This window comes from Lissotriton helveticus, chromosome 2_1 (assembly GCF_964261635.1).
Source record: "Lissotriton helveticus chromosome 2_1, aLisHel1.1, whole genome shotgun sequence".
Lineage (NCBI taxonomy): Eukaryota > Metazoa > Chordata > Amphibia > Caudata > Salamandridae > Lissotriton > Lissotriton helveticus.
In genome coordinates, this window is record NC_136059.1 from 12,207,979 (window position 1) to 12,229,581 (window position 21,603).

Sequence of the window (21,603 nt, forward strand, 5' to 3'; positions counted from 1 at the left end):
CACGGCAGAGCCTGCGACCTGTGAGCGCACAATTAAATTGAACGCTGCGGAAACGTAGTGTTGCTGCCAAAACGAAAAGACACTTACAAGACACTTATGAGACACTGGGGGTCACGTTTTAGCAAACTTCGCATTTCTGTAAAGATAAGACAACTAAGAGTCGTGCTCTACATGGTGAACCGTTATAGCGGTTAAATATGCTGTTAGTATCGCTTAAATATTTGCGTTGGATGTGGATAATTCCCTGTTCATGCTGTGAGTGAAGTAATTAGGGCCGGAAGTGAAGACGGACTGCATGCATTGTTAAAGCGCGCATATGGAACGCTAGAGCTATATTGCAGTTGGAGGCTAAGTGGCGGCCATGTTGGGAATAGTCGCGAATGGAAAAAATAAAGGTGCAAAATAAAGGTGCAAAATAAAAATAATAATAAAACGTGCAGTATCACACATGTCAAAGCTGTTTATATAAGAAGTGAAACAATTGCATAACATTCTTATTATATTTACAAGCTCAATATATATGAGGCGTGAACTATGGTTATCAGGAAGTAAACACTTAAAGTTCAACAGAAACCAAATCTATATATATAAAAACGAAAGTATATCTGTCTGTCTGTTTGTCCTTTATGCATTACTACACCATTCATCCGATCACCATGAAACTTTGCGAAGTTGTTGAGTACACTCCCGCGAAGGTTTCTGTCAAATTGGGCCCTCATAATCAATCGAATACTGAAACAGACAATGAATTTGAGAGCATCGTCGACAGTTACGACCCCCAAACAGAAACCGATTGGTCAATCTACATCAGATACACGAAAGAAAAAGGCATTACGAGCTTCAGAAACAGACGAGCAACGGGAAGCAAGATTAGAAGCTGTTTGAATACAAACTGCTCAAGCCCGTAGTTCTCAAACGAATGAGCAACGACAATCAAGATTGGAAGCTGATCGAGTACGCACTGCACAAGCCCATTCTTCTCAAACGAACAAGCAACGAGAATCAAGATTGGAAACAGATTGATTGCGCACTGCTCAAGCCCGCTCAAATGAAACAGGAGAGCAACGAGAATCAAGATTGGAAAACGATCAATTACGCACTGCTCAAGCCCGCTCGAATGAAACAGGAGAGCAACCAGAATCAAGATTGGAAGCCAATCGAGGACGCACTGCTCAAGCCACACTTAGAAATGTTTTCAAAAAGAAAATGAATATGTTTCAATAACAATGACACAATGTAAATTTAATGCTATCATAACGAGTTTCCTTGAATTTCATTTCTTCTGAGATCGCAGCAACGTGCGACGGGTAAGCTAGCGTTTTATAAATAACATTGATATTCCATACGGTCATTCATTGCATATGGCTAAAGGGAGTCCATTCGTCTTATCCAATAATTCTCTCTTTGAAGGAGATATTTATTGTTATCTCGTCCTTCCATTTTTTGGACTGTTTCTAAGATTAAGAATTTGAGTTGGCTAATGTTATGATGGTGTTCTTGAAAGTGGACGCCGACTGTGGATTTGATATTATTGGTCCAGATATTAGATTTATGTTCAATAATCCTGGTTTTGATCTTACGTTAATATTTTTCTAATGTGAACGTGTCCGCACGGGCATTTCAATAGATATATTACATTGGTAGTATTGCATGTTGCTGTTACTTGTAATCTGATTTGGTATCCTTTTTGTGGATGCTTAATGACGCAAAATCAACCAACGCCTTCATGCCAGTGCATTGATTAAATACCATCGAGCACAAAGAATACCAAGGGGACTTCGAATACCCCTAAAACTATCATTATGCAAAAACGCCCAAAAATGTAAAGACAGCTGGTATGCGATTCTTAATAAATGCTCGCTAGACTTAATATTGTTAATAATTGAAGAACTCTCTAACATCCTTGATGAATTATCTAAAGAAATAGTCACAGTCACCAACGAACTCACCAATTCAATGTCATCCGATGATTGGACAAATGTTTTAGAAGATATCCATGAGCAGCTGACTAGGCACTCTCAGGAGGTCAACGAAAGAACAATTCACAAATTCACTCGCCTCATGAACAATGAATAATCCATAACCGACGCGAACATGTAAGTGATACTAACAGCATATTTAACCGCTATAACGGTTCACCATGTAGAGCATGACTCTTAGTTGTCTTATCTTTACAGAAATGTGACTTTTGCTAAAATGCAGCCCCCAGTGTCTCGTAAGTGTCTTTTAGTTTTGGCAGCACCACTGCGTTACCGCAGCGTTCACTTTAATTGTGTTTCTCGAAGCATGGAGAAAAGTCTCCCATTTTCACACCCAAAAACTCACATTGTTGGGTTGAGGATTACAGGGTACCACCTTTAAACCACGTATTAAACCACCATCCTAATAACATGATCCCGCCCCCTGACAATAACCGCAACAACTATGCATGTCAATATGCTACACCACTGCTAACCGATACATAACATATGGAATTGTTTCCTCACAGAATTGTTGCTATTACAGATTTGTCCCTGATGAAGGGTTTATAACCCGAAATGCTTTGGAATGAACTACAAATGAGACATGTAAGAAAATAAGAGTGATGAAATCTTTAAAGAAAAGTGAATACAACTTTCTTAAGAAGAAGCACGTCTTTTGATTTTTCCTTAAGAAGAATTGGATAAAAACCTTTCTAAAATTGGATCGAAACCTCAGAACAGAGGACACAAATGGTGCCCGGGGGGGACACATATACAGAGTGATGTGCAGCCTCTTAGATTTAATTGAACGTCCTTGACCGGCACATTGTCACAGGAGCACATATAAAAAATCTACAGCATAAATAATTTCCCAATAAAATTCAAGTTTGTAGCGCGCACTATTCTCACTTAAACATCATCTGTGCCAGTCTGTGTCACCCATACCAGCCTCTATACATCATCTGTGGCAGTCTGTGTCTCCCAAGCCAGTGTATATACATCATCTGAGCCAGTCTGTGTCTCCAAAGCCAGTGTCTATACATTATTTGTGTCACCCATGCAGTACCTATATATCATCTGTGCCAGGCTGTGTCACCCATACCAGTGTATATACATCATCTCTGCCAGTCTGCGTCACCAGTGGCCGTGTCTATACATCATCTGTGTCACCCATGCCAGTGTCTATACATCATGTTCCAGTCTGTGTCACCCACGCCAGTGTCTATACATCATCTGTGCCAGTCTGTGTCACCCATACCAGTGTCTATACATCATCTGTGCCAGTCTGTGTCACCCATGCCACCCTCTGAGCAATGCTAATGGAACCAAGGTGGAGGTTCTTGCTTGTGAATGAAACACTTTTGGCTGAAAGTGTGCCAACCTGAGGATTTCAGAGCACAGTGAACCACTAACATCGGTCTTAAAATAGTGCTTTTAAGACAAAGGTATATTTATTTTTGAGCTCATTTTCAAAGGTTCTGTGATGAAAAACCTGTAATAAAAGTGGTTGGATGATCACTGGCCAGAAAACAATCACCTCCCTGAAAGTCTGTAGGGCAAAACTGTACCAAAGGTAAGTGGGTGTCAATGCTGCCACGTGATGTTCTTGTTTCATATCACCCACCTGAAGTCCATGTCTGTTCTGTATGAAGACTATGTTGTAGCCGGGGTTGGTACTGAGGTCCCTGCTGCCTGGATTGTGTACTTTCCGGGGGTGGTGTACACCTTCTCAAAGTCCAGCTGCCTCTTCACAAGTGTCTCATATTTGTCCTGGTGCTCGGAGACCTGTCAGGAGTTGGAACAAAACATACACAAGAGTCAAACGGTGCCTATTCCCGGACACCAACAAAAATACTCAATCTAATCACTCCACTGATAGGGGCAGGTTGCAGGCATGAGTATAATGTCTGTCTTAGATTCAAAGTCTTAGAACCTAATTAGATCATGCCACTGGGTTTCCAGAGGCTATTTCCCTTAAGACCACTACAGCTCCTATAGTTGCCAGGACCCTGCAAGGAGTCAGTCAGTCAGTCAGTCAGTCAGTCAGTAACAGCTTTATTCGATTTAAGTTTCAAATCATAAAAGCATAACGTTCATAAAACATACAATGCAAAAACACAAAATATCTACAAATTAAGATTAAAATATGATCCTCATCCTTTAGATGCAAATTCCTGTCTAATTATGTTCATTTCATTGGATACATCATTGGGAACTATACCGTTACAGCTGAATTGTCCCTAAATTAAAACAATTAATCACAAACAGGGTGAATCTATTGAGACTTTTCCATATGTAAATCAAGGGTAGCTGTTATACAATGGTTCAAAACAGTTAAAAGTGGAGATATTACAGCCACTCAATGCCCGGACGCTTCCGTCCATCCGGTGGTTATGCTTAGCAGTTGGCCTTGTTAAGCGAAAGCATGGCATAGTAGGATAAAAGTCATATAGATCCCAGGTGGATATAGGGCCATCTCCTTTTTGGGGCTGCCAAGTCTGAAGAAATGGAACAACGTTTTTGTTCCTGAATTTTACTAAAACCAGATCACCGGGAATATCTTTTGGGAGGGATCCTAGCCAGCCCACCCTTCTAACTCTCATGATTCTCCCATCTATAGTGGGGGGCAGGGGTCTATTTTTTGTTAACCAAAAAGTAACCTTATTTAATAGGTCCTGATGCCTTTCGGTTTTTCCACTTGTGAGTGCTGGCACACCCGAGAGAACGCAGACAAATGGAGCGGCCTCCGGTGGTAGGTGAATGTGATTAAGTGAACTTAACATATTGCCGTGGTTAGAAACTGACCCCTTATGGAATGTTGGATCTTTACTCCATCCTACTCTGTCGGAAGTGCACTGTACTGGTGTAGGGTTAATGGATACTCTAGAAGTATATGGCACTGGCGTGGGTGAGGCTACTGGTTGTATTTGGACCTTAGTAATTTGTGCAGATGGTTTGGACACTTCTGTGGTAGCGAGAGACAGGGGAGGGTTAGATTTTATAAAGCTTTTTATGAGTGTCGAACTGGCCTTGATTGTTTCCTCTAATCCCCTGAGCCTATCCCCTAGAATGTTCATTTTTTCAATCACTGGGGATATTATAGATTTAACCAGATGTTCAATCTGGGCCAGTAATTTTTCATCGATGGAAGGTGCCAAAAAATTGGAATTGTTTAGGTTCAAATAAAAGTTTGAGTTAGAGGCGACCACTGGGGCTGGCGGGGAAGTGGTAATGGCCAAGAGGGGGCTTGAGCACAATCTCAGTTGTTTCGGCTGGGTTCCCTGATTTGTAATCCCATTTTGCTTTCTTTTAGCCGGGGGATCCTGAGGGGACGCTATATTTGGGGTGCTAACTTTTGCAGATAGCAAATAGGGGCTGCATGACAGATTATCATTTTGGTGAACAGATGTACTAATCTGGGGATTAGTGCTTGCTGTGTGGTAGTTAAATGTGCCAATTTGCTTTATTCTTGGTTCCAGCGAAGCATAGTTTGTTTTACATATATCATTTAGTTCCTCCAGTAGAGATAGATTTTGTGCTGTGTCAACTACCTGTAAGGGAGATTGCTTGTTGGGTGTGCTGTCTATGAACGGGGATAGTTCTAATCTCTCTATTTCATGAGGTATGGGCAATATTGTCCTGCTTAGATAATGGTCAAGTGTCCCAATCACCGAATCCGTCTGGGGGTGGCATTTTCGGTTGCCCCCTTGCGAATCATAATGTAGCTCAATTGAACAACAGTGAGTACCGAAAACTGCAGCAGGATCTGGTATGAACAGAGGTCACAAAGTCAAAATACCTGTTTAGAAAAGTCTGTGAATAAAATAGTTCGAGTCATTACCTCCTCATGTTCTAATGCCAAGGGGGGTGGCCCATCCCGTCCTCCTCAGGCCTCTGATGGCCACAGATGGTCCCGCCCTTGTCCCGGGCTTCTCACGCGCGCGTCCCGTGATGCGGGAGGCGTTCCAATCCTTTCATGCGCCTCCGAGCGCTGCGGTGTCGTCACAGGTGCGCCCTGACCCCCGGGGCACCTGGGAGTAGTAGTGCCGGGGTGGGGAGCACAGAGAATGCAGGAGCCGATGCCCTTACGGCTAGTACTGCTGCAAGGTGGGGAGCATGAAGAGTGTAGAAGCCGTTGCCCTCACGGCTGAAACTGCAGCCAGGTAAGTCCTGCCCTGACGTTTCCCCCCGCAGCTCCCGGCGCTCCAATCCTTTCAAGCGCCTCCGGGCGCTGCGGTGTCGTCACAGGTGCGCCCTGACCCCCGGGGGAACCTGGGAGTAGTAGTGCCGGGGTGGGGAGCACAGAGAAAGCAGGAGCCGTTGCCCTTACGGCTAGTACTGCTGCAAGGTGGGGAGCATGAAGAGTGTAGAAGCCGTTGCCCTCACGGCTGAAACTGCAGCCAGGTAAGTCCTGCCCTGACGTTTCCCCCCGCAGCTCCCGGTGCTCCAATCCTTTCAAGCGCCTCTGGGCGCTGCAATGTCGTCACAGGTGCACCCTGACCCCCGGGGCACCTGGGAGTAGTAGTGCCGGGGTGGGGAGCACAGAGAATGCAGGAGCCGATGCCCTTACGGCTAGTACTGCTGCAAGGTGGGGAGCATGAAGAGTGTAGAAGCCGTTGCCCTCACGGCTGAAACTGCAGCCAGGTAAGTCCTGCCCTGACGTTTCCCCCCGCAGCTCCCGGCGCTCCAATCCTTTCAAGCGCCTCCGGGCGCTGCGGTGTCGTCACAGGTGCGCCCTGACCCCCGGGGGAACCTGGGAGTAGTAGTGCCGGGGTGGGGAGCACAGAGAAAGCAGGAGCCGTTGCCCTTACGGCTAGTACTGCTGCAAGGTGGGGAGCATGAAGAGTGTAGAAGCCGTTGCCCTCACGGCTGAAACTGCAGCCAGGTAAGTCCTGCCCTGACGTTTCCCCCCGCAGCTCCCGGTGCTCCAATCCTTTCAAGCGCCTCCGGGCGCTGCGGTGTCGTCACAGGTGCGCCCTGACCCCCGGGGCACCTGGGAGTAGTAGTGCCGGGGTGGGGTGCACAGAGAATGCAGGAGCCGTTGCCCTCACGGCTAGTACTGCTGCAAGGTGGGGAGCATGAAGAGTGTAGAAGCCGTTGCCCTCACGGCTGAAACTGCAGCCAGGTAAGTCCTGCCCTGACATTTCCATAGTGGGGTTCCCTAAGGAGCTCTTAACAGACAGAGGTACAAACTTCAAGTCTTGTTACATTACTGCCATGTGGAAAGATTGCGAAGTAACCTACAGGTTCATCACATCCTACCATCCAGAGTGCAATGGGGTTGCTGAAAATGTCAACAAGATTCTCAAGGGTATGATCATGGCACTCCCAGAAAAGCTCGGATGAAAATAGGATGTCTTACTTCGTTTTGCCTACAGAGAGGTTCCTCAGAAGGGGGTTGGCTACAGTCCATTTGGACGTCTGTTTTGACATCCAGTTAGTGATCCAATATTATCTTGTTGAGGAGGGCTGGAAGAAGCCTATCAAGCCTCCCAAACAAGATATTGACGATATTGTCCTTGGCCTGCATTTACGTATGGTTGAGTACATGAAAAAAGCCATCAAAATCCTTGAGGCCAGCCAGGAGTTTCAAAAAGTGTGGCATGACCAACAGGCTGTACTGACTGTTAATCAGCTAGGACAGAACGTGTGGGTATTGGAGCCTGTGGCCCCAGCAGCTCTCCAAGACAGGTGGAGTGGACCCCACACTATTCTTGAGGAAAATGGTGAGGTCACATACAATGTTGACCTAGACACTCATAGAAGGCCCCACAGGATACTTCATGTTCCTAAAACCTTCTGTTAACAGGGCTGACATGAGCTTACTCATGGCCACTGATGACGGACAGGAGGAAGAGAGTGACCCTCTCTCTCTGATCTCCTCTCACAGGACCTGTTAATGGGACAGTTGATGGAGTAGCCTTGGCAAGCAGCCTCACTGACCAGCAGCAAACTGATTACAGAAAAGTTCTCAATCAGTTCATCCATTTGTTTTCTCTTATCCTTGTGCCTAAACCTCACACCTAAGATGGTAAGAGAGAGATGAGGTTTTGTTTGGACTACAGAGGCATCAATGCAGTCACTAGGACTGATGCCCATCCAATTTCCGGGGCAGAGGAGCTAATTGATACTCTAGCCTCAGACACATTTCTGAGTACATTTGACCTGCTGGTGGCAAATAAGAATTTCTGAGGATGTCAAGTCAGACACAGCATTTTCAACCTATAATGGGCATTACCAATTTATTGTAATGCCTTTTGGCTTGAAAAACGCACCTGCCACATTTCAGAGGTTGGTGAACAATGTTTCACAGGCCTGCAAGCCTATAGTGCAGCATCGCTGTCTTTGGCTCCACGTGGGAGGATCACCTGGTCCACCTCAGGAATGTTCTGGAGGCACTATAAAAGGCAGACGTGGCTATCAAGGCCACACAGTGCCATACAGAGCAGAGCAAAGTTGTAAACTTGGGTACCCTGGCAGGTGGAGCCATTGGAGAGCAAAATCCAGATCATAAGGTACTCGGTTGCTCTCACTACCCAGACAAAGGTCAGAGCCTTTGTGGGCCTGAATGGGTACTACAGCAGGTTTGTTAAGGGATATGGGTCCATCATGAGTCTCCTTAATGATCTCACCTTCAGTGGACTCTCCTGCTTGAGCTGGCCTGCTCTGACTCTCCTGCATTTGGTGAGTCCCATGGATTTGCTGATCACAAAGTCACACCTTCGTTTACCACAACTGTTGTTGCTACCAAGACTTGTTGGTGCTCCTGTGGGATACCTATACCCTGGTTCTTGAGTCCCAATTTCTGATGCTCCTGCCAGACACTGATTACTTGTTTCTTGACTCCCAACGTGGGATAGCTCATGAACAGCTCCTGGTCTTCCACAGCGTTGCCTGGTCCTCCACAGCTGCAGCAATAATGTCACTGGCATTGCTCCCGCATTTTCGGTCATCAGTGGTCAATGTTCTTCCGTGCCTCCTGGTCACCTCCGAGTAGCATAGACTCTGTCTCCTCTGCTTGCAGGTTTTTCTCTTCAAGAATCCAGTCTTGGATTCCACCGAACTCTTCCACCTTCTTCACCAGTAGCTTCTTTCCTGAAGTCCTCCATTGTGGTCGACTGCTGTTTCCAATGTCACTTCACACCTATGCACCAGCTTCCATGGTATAGGTATCCTGGTTCCTGAGGAATCCACGAGTGTGGTGATTCTCCAACCGTACGTCTTCCATGGGGTTTCTTCAGGTATTCACGGGGAAGGGTCATTCTTCTTGCAAATTGTAACAGGGACTTTCCCATTGACATGCATTGAGTATGTGTCTGTGTTTCCACTCTGCACACAGCCTCTGTGGGGTTCCTGGGTATTTCCCTTGGATACTTATTTTTATAACTACACTTTGTGGTTCTTTTTCATTTTACCTACACTATCTGATTAGTTCTGGTAAAACAATCTGCTCTACACTCCTTCTGGACTAAGCCTGAAGGCTGCTCTCCACAGCTAACACTTAGAGAGCTTTCTAAAGTTGTCTAAAACCACTAAAATCAACATACGGTTTTTCTGGATTACTGCAAGGTGCTTCACTGAAATAAGTGTGCACCATATACTAAGCCAGTCTTCTACAAAGAAGAACTACAAAATTTGATCCAAAAAGGTATCAATCATTAAATAAAGGAGAATGATGTTGAAGTGACTCTGCAGGTTAGGAGCCTTCAAGATGATGATCTCTCCTCTGATTTGCTTCTCCACCAGTGTGCTCCCAGACAGCTCTTGGACGTTCTACAAAGCAATAGACTGATTGTCTTGCAACACAAAGAAGCCATGTGGGTGATGCGTCTACAATCAGTTGAACAGGGCCTCAACACTGATCATGAACTGCAGTACTTGCTGGGAGACGCCAACTAAACTAGATGCATGAACAAGGCATTTGGAGATGATTGTCATACGTGATGATGTATGCAGGGTCTGTACTTCTAAAAATGGGTTCTATGGATTGTTTGAACTACGATCATGATAGCAATGTAACCACCTTGCGTGAGATGATATGTGATTACCAAAGGGATGACATACAGAGCAAAGTGGATCTTATACAGATCACACTGGAGTATGACAGATGTTGAGAACAATCGCTGACATTGTTATTTTATAGGTTGTAATTGAACAAATATAGAGACAGACACTATATTATATGTAACAGCAGCTATGATAGAATTTAACAACATATACATTTGTGTTGAACTTGTTAGGATCAAGAAAATGGAGCGTTTTCTTGCAAGGCACTGGTCTGTGTTAGGAGACAGGGTGGAGACTTCTCCTTGTATTGAATTATGAGTGGTTACTCCCTTTCCTCCCTAAAATGTAATAAGAGATTGATATAGATATTAGCGTTCATGAATGAGTCAATATTTCAGTACAGAATGGGAGATATAGATATAGAAAATTTTAAATAGAAATCACTCAAACAATCAGTGCATTTGTAGAGAGCGCTACTCACCCATGCGGGTCTCAAGGCGCTGAAGGGAGGGGGGTTGCCGCTACTGCTTGAATAGCCAGGTCTTGAGGTGTTTTCTGGAGGTGAGGTGGTCCTGGGTCAATTGTAGGTGGGCGGGGAGGGAGGTCCACGTCTTGGCAGCCAGGTAGGATAATGATCTTCCTCCGGTGGTGGTTCTGCGAATCCGTGGGACGGTGGGGAGGGTGAGGCTGGCGGAGCAGAGCTGGCAGATTGGCGTGTGGAATGTGAGGCGGTTGTTGAGGTATTCGGGTCCTATGTCGTGGAGTGCTTTGTGTGCGTGGGTGAGGAGCCTGACCATGAGCCTCTTGTTGATGGGAGCCAGTGCAGGTCTTTCAGGTGGGCTGAGATGTGGCTGTGGCGAGGGATGTCAAGATTGAGTCATGCGGATGCGTTCTGTATGCGCTGGAGTCTTTTCTGCAGTTTGGCCGTGGTTCCAGTATAGAGGGTGTTCCCGTAGTCCAGTCGGCTGGTGACGAGAGCCTGGGTGACCACCTTTCGGGTTCTGGTGGGGATCCATCGGAAGATCTTTTGGAGCATGAGCAGGGTGTTGAAGCATGTGGATGAGATGGCGTTGACTTCCTTGGTCATCGTGAGTGAGGAGTCTAGGATGAATCCCAGGTTGCGTGCGTGGTCCGTGGGTGTCGGTGCGGTGGCCAGCTCTGTGGGCCACTAGGAGTCATTCCAGGTGGATGGGGATGGTCCTAGGATGAGGACTTCTGTCTTGTCTGAGTTCAGTTTCAGGCGGCTGAGCTTCATCCATTCCGCGACGTCTCTCATACCTTCCTGGAAGCTGATTCTGGCGGTGGTGGGGTCTTTGGTGAGGGAGAGTATCAGCTGGGTGTTGTCGGCATAGGAGATGAGGTCGAGGTTGTGTTTGCGTGCGATGGCGGCGAGGGGGCGCATGTAGATGTTGAAGAGGGTAGGGCTGAACGAGGAGCCTTGGGGTATGCCGCAGATGATCTCGTTGGTCGTGGAGTGGAAGGGGGGAGGCGGACTTGCTGGGTTCTGTCGGAGAGGAATGAGGTGAACCAGTCCAGGGCCTTTCCTTGAATCCCAGTGTTGTGGAAGCGGGTTATTAGGGTGCTATGGCAGACGGTATCAAAGGCGGCTGAGAGGTCTGAGAGCAGCAGTTTCCCCATTGTCGAGCAGGGTCCTGATGTCGTCGGTGGCCGCGATGAGGGCTGTCTCGGTGCTGTGGTTGACTCGGAACCTGGACTGGGATGAGTCGAGGGATCCGTTGTCTTCGAGGAATGTAGTCAGCTGTTTATTGACTGTCTTCTTGATGACTTTTGCAGGGAAGGGGAGAAGAGAGATGGGGCGAAAGTTCTTGAGGTCTTTGGGGTCCCGCTGTCGGTTTCTTCAACAGGGCGCTAATTTCTGCGTGCTTCCAACTCTCTGGGAAGGTGGTGCATGTGAAGGAGTTGTTATGACGTTCCGGAGTTGGGGTGTGATGATGGTATCGGCTTTGTTGGAGATGTGGTGAGGGCATGGGTCGGAGGGTGAGCCAGAGTGGATGTTGTTTATCACGTGGGTGGTGTCTTCAGTGCTGGTGGGAGTCCACGCGTTGAGGGTGGTGGTAGGGCGCATTGGTATAGTGGCTGGAGACAGGGCCTCGGTGCTGAAGCTGTTGTGTATATCGGCGATATTGCGGTGGAAGAACGTGGCAAGGGAGTTGCAGAGGTCTTGTGATGGTGTGATGTCGTTGTTGCTGGCGCTGGGGTTGGAGAGCTCTTTTACGATGCTGAAGAGTTCCCGTGCTGTTGTGTTTGTTGATGTCCAGCCGCTATTTGAACGATGTTATTTTGGTGGCGCGGATCAGCTGGTGGTGTTTATAAGTGGCATTTTTGAGGGCTGTCAGGTTCTCTGTGTATGTTTGTGGCACCAAGCTTTCTCGAGGGTGTGGCATGATTTCTTCGAGTCTTTGAGGTCATTGGTGAACCATGTGGCTCTCCTGTTGCCAGGCTTACCTGGAGGGATCTTCAGTGGTGCAAGGGCATCGGCGCAGTTGGTGATCCACTGTGTGAGGTTATGGGCTGCGGCGTTGGTGTTGGTAGTGTCGGTAGGAGGGTTCTGGCTCAGTGCAGTGGTTAGCTGGTCGGTGGTAACTTTGCTACAGCATCTGCGGGTGGTGGTGGGATGTCGCCTTCTTGAAGGTAAAATGGATGCAGCTGTGGTCGGTCCAGTGTAGTCCAGAGGAGTGCCTGAAGGTGATGTGGCTGCTGGCAGAGAAGATGGGGTCAAGTGTGTGGCCGGCGTAGTGGGTGGAGGTGTTCACCAGTTGCTTGAGTCCAAGGTTGGCGAGGTTGTCGAGCAGGGTGGTGGTGTTGCTGTCGTTGTAGTTATCCAGGTGGAAGTTCAGGTCCCCTAGGAGGATGTAGTCTGGTGAGGTGAGGGCGTGCGGGCTGATGAAGTCGGCGATGGCTTCACTGAATTGTGTGTGTGGGCCCAGGGATCTGTAGATGAGGGTTCCTCTGAGGGTAGTCTTGGGGTCGGTATGGATCTGGAAGTGTAGGTGTTTGGCAGCGGAGAAGGTGTCTTCGGAGTTGGTTGTGACGCTGATGGTGTTCCTGTAGATGATGGTGATTCCTCCTCCGGTTTGGTTGACGCGGTCCTTCTGGGTGATCTTGTAGCCATCCGGGATGGCGATGTTGGGGTATGAGGAGGCATTCATCCAGGTTTCCATGAGGAAGGCGACGTCCGGTGCTGTTGTGTCGATGAGGTCCCAGAGTTCTACGGCATGTTTGTGGACGGAGCGGGTGTTGAGGAGGATGCACTTGAGGTGGTGGTTGTTGTTCTCTGGTCCGGAGGGTGGGGTGCTGGTTCGGAGGCAGGTGAATTTGCTGGCTTGGCAGGTGAAGGGTCCGTGGGTGCGTTTCGGGGTGGCTCGGTAGCAGGCGGCCTTGTTGAGTGCGTGAAGGGCAGCGGGGTCGTATCTCAGGCAGGTCGTTCGGCTACGGCGGGGGCCAGGGGTTATGGCGCTGGGCGCGGTCCAGGCGGGGATGGGCTCAGACGGGCTTGCCTTAGGCGCACCTTCGGCGCGCCAGCGGCGCGGCCACTGTGCGGCCTCCATATGAGGGGAGGAGGGAGAGAGGAGCAGCTGGTAGGCGGGAGTGGGGCGGCGAATGTGGAGCCAGAGGGTGAGGCCGCAGGTGACGCAGTGGCAGGAGGTGACACAGAATGCAAGGGGGCACAGGGGGAGGAGAAGAGTCACAAGCGGGCAGCAGGAGCCCAAAAGGAAATAAAACTAAATACAACAGGCAAAAGCAATACACAGCACAACAGAAAAAAACAAACCAGTCCGCAGTGGTGGGGCAGTGGACAACGCAGAGCTCGGAGAGCGAGGCAGCAGCGGTACACAGGGGGTCTGCGCGGTGGTAGAGGGAGCGACCTACCTGGTCACAGGGTCAAGGGTCGCTGTCCTCACCACCGCGGGGCCTCCATATGAGGGGAAGAGGGAGGGAGGAGCAGCTGGGAGGCGGGTGCGGGGTGGCGAATGGGGAGCCGGGGGGGCGGGGCTGCAGGGGACGCAGCGGCGGGAGGTGACACAGAATGCAAGGGGGCACAGGGGGAGGAGAAGAGTCACAAGCGGGCTGCAGGAGCCCAAAAGGAAATAAAACTAAATAAAACAGGCAAAAGCAATACACAGCACAACAGAACAAAACAAACCAGTCCACAGTGGTGGGGCAGCGGACAACGCAGAGCTCAGAGAGCGAGGCAGCAGCGGCACACAGGGGGTCTGCACTGTGGCAGAGGGTGCGACCTACCTGGTCACAGGGTCAAGGGCACAGATTAGATGGTGACTGTTCCTGCATGATATATAATTTTATATCAAAGATATATAATTAGGGGAAATTATTACAGTAAGCGAGAACACTACAAATAGGAAGACAATTACTCGCAGTATTACTTAGATACTAATGCCGTGATAGGCACGGTTTTGAATATGGAATACTAAAGATAATAAGACTGATGATTCATGGCGGATATACTCCGGAGCACTGGTGAGACATAACATAGTATTAGGGTGAATACCTTGTATTTGAGGTTTTTGCCCAATTAATATCTAATAGAATACTGTTATTACTCACAGATACACCCTATAAGGATTGTGTTCACCTAGTATCCGGGACAGAAGTACAACCGGAATGAAGGTATGATGAACACCATAGCAGCGATTTGGTTTGCTTTGCATTATGGCTTAATACTGACAATATATGACATACATACATATATTTGACTGTAGGATTGAATGCACAACCTAATTACAGGAAAGACAGGAATGATGATGGGTTCATAGGGGCAAAGTTTCATGTTGTTCTCATGGAACGTGCGGTGATGCATGTCACATGATAGATTGTGGTTTTTTGGTAGTGTACCACGCCTGGTAAGATCCAACCTTAGATGTTCACAAGTTGTAAACACCACTCTATGCTATAATACGACGTAAAAACTAGGGGTGCTATTTGGGCCACCTCAAACAGGAAATGAGGAAGAGATTAATATGCAAATGAGCATGGGCTTCCACAGATTACCACCAAGTAGGATATATCAATGTGTGCACTGTAACACCAGTGTGATGTAATGTGTTAAGTTACACACCGCAACCAGTATTGTGTTTTCTATTATATTTATACCCCTGAAGAAGTTGTGGGGTACTCCCCATCATGACGAAACACGTGTTGGCTTTAAGGCTAAAATGAAGAAAGAAAATAAAGAACACAAGAAAGGAACAAATGCTGTTTTTCTAACTGCTTTCATAATATGATTAACAGTTGGGCGTGTGCTTGGGTGATTGATGGAATTATGTTCATGTGATCAGTTGGATCACAGGTTGTATAGGGGGATCGGTGAATCTCCCTACCCTTAACAGCACCGCAACTCACATAGGGTCTAGTGAGAACAACGTGGGCTAGTGGGGGGCACCCAAAAAAAACAACAATATTCACCCGCATCAGGTATTACTTTATACCATGTCACCCAATCTCCCAAAACCATACCTGCCAGACCACTTTTTAATTTTGTTTAAAAAAACATGTACTTGTTGCAACAAACTCCCATCTAAGCACTGAGCAAGGAATAAACATACTTGTTATACCGAAATCATTTGGATAAAAGTAATCTCCCGAATAAAATAAAGAAAACAGATGATTTCAAATACTCCTATAAAACTTGCTGAGTAACAATTCTACTTTATTAAAAATACTATTGCCGCGCTGAAAACCAATCTAACAAGTCTGACGCTTTGATTCTGCTAACCCGCTGCTCCGTAGTGCGGGCCAACAGCCCTCTGATGGAAGGATGTTATTACTAAGCAGGGAAATACCACGCATGCCTTTACCACGCATTTGCTGAGTACCACTTCTACCTCGTGCGGGACAACACCCCTCCAATGGAAGGATGTTATTACCACTCAGAGAATTACCACGCATGCCTTTACCACGCATTTGCTGAGTACCACTTCTACCTCGTGCGCGACAACACCCCTCCAATGGATGGATGTTATTACCACTCAGAGAATTACCACGCATGCCTTTACCACGCATTTGCTGAGTAACACTTCTACCTCGTGCGGGACAACACCCCTCCAATGGAAGGATGTTATTACCACTCAGAGAATTACCACGCATGCCTTTACCACGCATTTGCTGAGTAACACTTCTACCTCGTGCGGGACAACACCCCTCCAATGGAAGGATGTTATTACCACTCAGAGAATTACCACGCATGCCTTTACCACGCATTTGCTGAGTACCACTTCTACCTCGTGCGCGACAACACCCCTCCAATGGATGGATGTTATTACCACTCAGAGAATTACCACGCATGCCTTTACCACGCATTTGCTGAGTAACACTTCTACCTATGCCAAATTCAAAATGAATCCACTGCCCTGATGCTGCTAGCCCGCCGCTCTGTAATGTGGCCCATGCGCCGCTGATACATACAAATGTAAGAATAGCATGATCTCTGCAACGTACTTCCAGAGGAAAGCATGCACCCGGATGAGAACAAACATTAGACAAACAGTAAGAAGGAAGACTGGCTTCTGGTTACATAGTAAAGGGGCGGGTCACTTACAGTAAATAGAATGAAAAACAACGCTTGGGAAGGGTACTGTGGAAGGCACTGTCTGATCAATGTCGAAGTAAGTAATGGGATGGATATATGCAGACGAGGAGGTAGTGAGATTTATGGTAAAGAAGCAGCAGAGAGAACATGCGAGCGAAGAATGGAGACCAGACTAGAACAATCTTTTTTTACAATTCAGTTTAAAGTGCTACATCTGTAGCGCCTAGTTTGCTCTTTGTAAGAACAGTAAAGGTGCATGTGCTTACCCTGTTGTGTAGTTGGCAGTTTAGTGCCGGCTGCAGGAGGGTTGTTGCCACCGTCTGCTGGATTGTATTTCTTTCTAACCCATATTCACTGCAACTCTTTTCCTGACTTGAAATCACAGTCAAGGTAAAGAAAGCAATAAAAGTAAATAAATAAAGAATACTGAACTTGAATGTGAATTTAAGCAAGGGAAAGAGTTCTAATGGGTTTCAGAAGAAATTAGTTTGAAAGAAGTTTGTATTCATTTTATGACACTTTTAGAAAGGCTGTGAATCGGCTGCATCATCCATAAGACTGTGGTTAATAGGGTAAGATGCTAACTGCTTCCGCGGCAGAAAAGATTGGCTGAGAATGAGAACAACATTAACCCCCCCAATGTGTGCTCTGCAGTTACATTATTGTGAACAAGGGGGCAGTGGAAGAACAAAAAATGATGCCCCCAGCCCGGCAGCATGTACGAGTCTCCTATATCCCACGTGGATGAGTGGACCCCCCCTTCAAGGGGTTAGGGACGCTGCACCGATGGGGCTGCAGGAGCCTGTGTTACACCCCTGTGAGGAGGAAAGCAAATAAGTGTCTCCCTTAACATGCAGGTGAAGTGAATGCAATGCCTTCAGCGCACGATCTGTTCCACTAGAAAAGCACAATTGCTGCCCGTACCCATACCGAGGGGATGAATAACATCTTCAAGAAATGGCGGTACTGTGGAAGCAGCAAGGAAAAAGAGTGCCTTTCCATGTACCAGCTATTGACAGGCAACTTGACCTCACTTTTCTTCACAAAGGTACATTATTTCGGCTGCAACCCTGTTTTATGGAGTGTCGTTTCCTGCTCTTGTTAGTTCTTAAGCGGCCTGACCCTAAGATGGTGTCCGCTCGCGAAGTACTGTGAGCATTTTTCACCTTCCCTTGCGGGCCGCATGCTGAAACCCTATTACTCGCACTAATCCTTCTGGGGCGGTGCCTAATACTATTTATAAGTGCATTTTTTGCAAGACCGATCACTCTTACACAATGACGCTCATGTCTGCTGAGCCTGATCCTAAGATGGCGCCTGATTTCAGATCCTAGCATCCTTATTGAATTGTATACTGAGTTTCAAACCAGCTTCTTGATTGTCTCGATTTATTGCCATTGAGAAACCTATTGACTTTTAGGAGCACTTCATTGTAAGGCTGTGGTCTTCACCACAGTGATTTTTATGTTATCAATGCCTGTCCCTAAAATGGCGCACGGTTTTCAGACCTTCCTTCATCTCAAAAAGCATTATCGTAGCCTCTTAACGCTGTAATACTGAAATCAAAGGCAACCACTACTTCTTTACACCAAGCTGGGGACTTTTCCATACTCTACCAGTTTCTGATTAGGCTAGCGTGCAGAGTGCTGCAAACTGACTCCGCCTACCCCTAGGTCCTCCATTGGCTAATCTAGCCTCCAACTTGTGAATGCAAAAACAGGCTCTCACCTACCTCAACCCCGTCAAAGGTCACTCCCTCTACCAGGACTCTCTACTCAAAATGGAGCTAAGTCCCGATCTCACAGGATCCAATGCATTCATTATCAACTACCCACCTAAGCTATCTAAATATGCCGCCAAAAAACACAAGCATCACATACTTAGGGCTAAGCCCAAACTTTAATCTCTGACAACTACTCTTGTGCTAACAATAGAAGTAGAGTTAATGACCTTATTTTCTACACCAGGAAAAGAGCATGTTGACGAAAAGTCTTTTACTTATGCTCCGAATATCAGCTAACAGGAAAACACACATGGTTTCAAATTAACAACTGCGCCTTCAGCCACTTTCAATGCCAGTGCCACTATCTCCCGCTACAACAATTGCATCATCCTAATCCAAGCTTCCAATGTTAACCTAATTAAGATAGCCAATATCTTCCTGTTAATCAAAAACGCGGCTTTGGCAAAATCCAGTGACACCCACACTAACCCTACCATTACTCGGACATGACCAGTCCTCCCCCTACCACTTCTGGGAGGCCCTCACTCTATCTAAATCACTCTTTGCCTTTAGATGATCAAAGAGCGACTCTGTCCCCTGTAGACGGGTCCCAACCCCCTATACCTCCAACTCAGATGGAGAGAGATTTTTTTTTTTTTTTTTGCTGTATAGCTCGCTAGTCAGACTCTATCCGTTCCTCGAGCGGAGAGAGCCCCTTGCGACCTACTTTCATTGCCTTCATTGATAGATCCCTCTGCCCTCATCCCCTTCTCCACACCACCTACCAGGCCAATGTACTCCACCGACCATGATCGGTCAAAAGCATTCTCTCCGGTTTGGACCGTACCTGACCCCCAGCTCAATGTTCATACCTTCCTCGCTAATGTACCAACTTCGATACACAAGACCATGAAACTGCGCTAGTCCCAAATGATCAACTACCTCCCCAGAAGCTACACATCATCATCCCGGACCCTAAGAGCCTACAGTGAAGCCCCCTACTCCGCCTGCCTTCCCAGCACACCCTTTACCCCTCTCCCAACACTCAGACTTGGTGGAGTGCCTTGACGATATATTCCTCCAGTTGCACCTCCTCACTACCGAACGACGTGACTTGAAAGCCCTTTCTAATGATATTTTCCCCTTGATCCGCTCCGTCCTCACCTCTGCGAATTTGCCCAGAGCCTCCCCCCGGGTTAGTGATAGCATGGGGTAGCACTTCGCTCCCTCCATCTCGAAAAACATACCCCTTCCTAACGACCCTTCCCAAACTAGATTATCTAAGTCCTACCTGGTGTCCAATGATCTCTATGACCTTCACAACTCTTACTCTCCTAACCCCAACTCCAACCCGATTCCTCTGGGACAATTACAAACCATCTACTCTAACCCAAGCAGAGAACCCCAGCACAACCTTAAAGTCATCAATAAAGACAACCTCACAAGAGTGAACCTCATAATGACTCCTTCCCCACTCAATTCGATACACCTTAAATGGGTGCTACTCAATTACAGGTCTGCCAGTATCATGCCTCCAATATCTTCGACCTCATCCATCACACTGATTTAGTCATTATCATCCTCACTGAAATGTAGCTTCATCCCGCCTCGACTCCTATCCCAGACCTCCTTGTGGCTCCTACACACAACATTATTAGTCTAGACGGAGCTCGGAAGCTGAGTGGTGGCCTAGCCTCCATTCATTGGAACAGACTCTCAATCTCGATCTTGGAGTCCTCTCCGCCTTCCTCCCGCAAATACTTTGGTCTCAGTATCTCAAGTAATAACTTGACAGTGTGTAAGCTTCACATTTTTTATCAGCCCCCGGGAGAAAATCTCCCCTTCATTGATCAACTAATGGAAATCATCTCTGGCAATGTCGAATTGTCAGTGTCCCAAATCTTCCTGTGTGACTTCAACCTTCACTGGTCTAACCCCAATGACCACACTGTAACTTGCCTCAAATAATTCTTAAATGACCAATATTTGATTCCGCACTGTGACCAATCAACTCATAATAAAGGGGAAATTCTAGACCTCATTATCTCGAAAGGACAGACAATCACATTGGACACCATTACCTCTTGCGATTGGTCCGATCACCACTGCATCCTCTTTTTTATAAATAGGGTGGTGTTTGTGAGGAAGGCTCAACCAAAGAAATCAAAGATCTGGAAAAGGGACCTCAGATCAATAAATGTAGATGTACTAGCAGCCCACTGTAAACCTGCCCTCTCCTCCCAAGCTGACCTGGTTGAGCTTCAGGTACTTACCGACTCATACAACTCGACAATCTCCAACATCATGGATGACATTGCCCCACTCCAACAAAAAAATGCCTCGACAAAAATAATCAAAACGACAATTTAAACAAGGAACGCCACAACCTTAGGCCAGCTGAACGTGCCTGGAGATCCAAACCCTCCTTGGACCAACTAAAACTTCCCAGAGATGTTAGGAGCTTCTACAAAAGACAAATCAAGAGCGCTAAGGCAAATTACTTCAGACACCAACTTGATCAAGCTGCAAACCGCCTCAAGAAACCTTTTGAATTGGTTAAACAGCAATCAGTGGTAGCTCCAAACAACTCGGTTTCTGGAGGCAGCCATCCTCATGTGACAAACTGGCTGCTTTCTTCTTTAAGAAATCAAGACTCATCAACATTGAACTTACCTCCAAGAAGGCATTTCTGCCATCCTTTAGGCCTGCACCACACCTTGACCTGTTAGAAAACCGCAAACCTATCAGCCTGATCACCAAGAACAATACATCTTGGGGCACCTTTTCCCCTTTCAGAGAAAAATACATCAACAAGATTCTTCAGAATATCAACCCTTCTAACCATTTCAGTGACCCCCTGACCCCGGCCATCTTCAAATAAATCAAGAAAGTCCTCATCCCCACCTGGGCAAGGATTGTAAACGCCTCACTGTCTCAAGGCGTGATCCCAGATTGTCTAAAAGCAGCTCAGGTATCACCGATACTAAAAAAACTAACACAGATAGAGCTGACCTCAATAACTTCCACCCTATCTCCAACAGCCCCACCCTAGCCAAACTCCTGAAAAAATGCATACAATTCCAACTTTGTGCTGACATTAAGAATTTCCAACTCCTGGACCAGCACCAAACTGGCTTTCGGAAGGGGCACAGTACCGAAACGTCTCTCACTCACGTTATGGATGACATTTTAAAAATGCTTGAACAAAATGAATCCTGCCTCCTATTCCTCCTTGACCTTAACTCTACATTCGACACAGTCAATCACGTTAATCTCCTGTCCATTCTGAAGAACAGGATGGGTTTCTCTGGTCGGGTATTGCAATAGTTCTCGTCCTTACTCCA

General features: G+C 47.0%; 1 long non-coding RNA gene across 1 annotated transcript in view; it reads right to left on the minus strand.

The window, feature by feature from the left end:
• The window catches only part of LOC144819180 (uncharacterized), a 54,965-nt gene that overhangs the window by 25,530 nt on the left and 7,832 nt on the right, over positions 1–21,603 (minus strand). Inside the window, exon 2 of the long non-coding RNA XR_013607225.1 lies at positions 3,586–3,746. This is a non-coding gene — a long non-coding RNA (uncharacterized LOC144819180). The remainder of the gene's footprint in view (positions 1–3,585; positions 3,747–21,603) is intronic.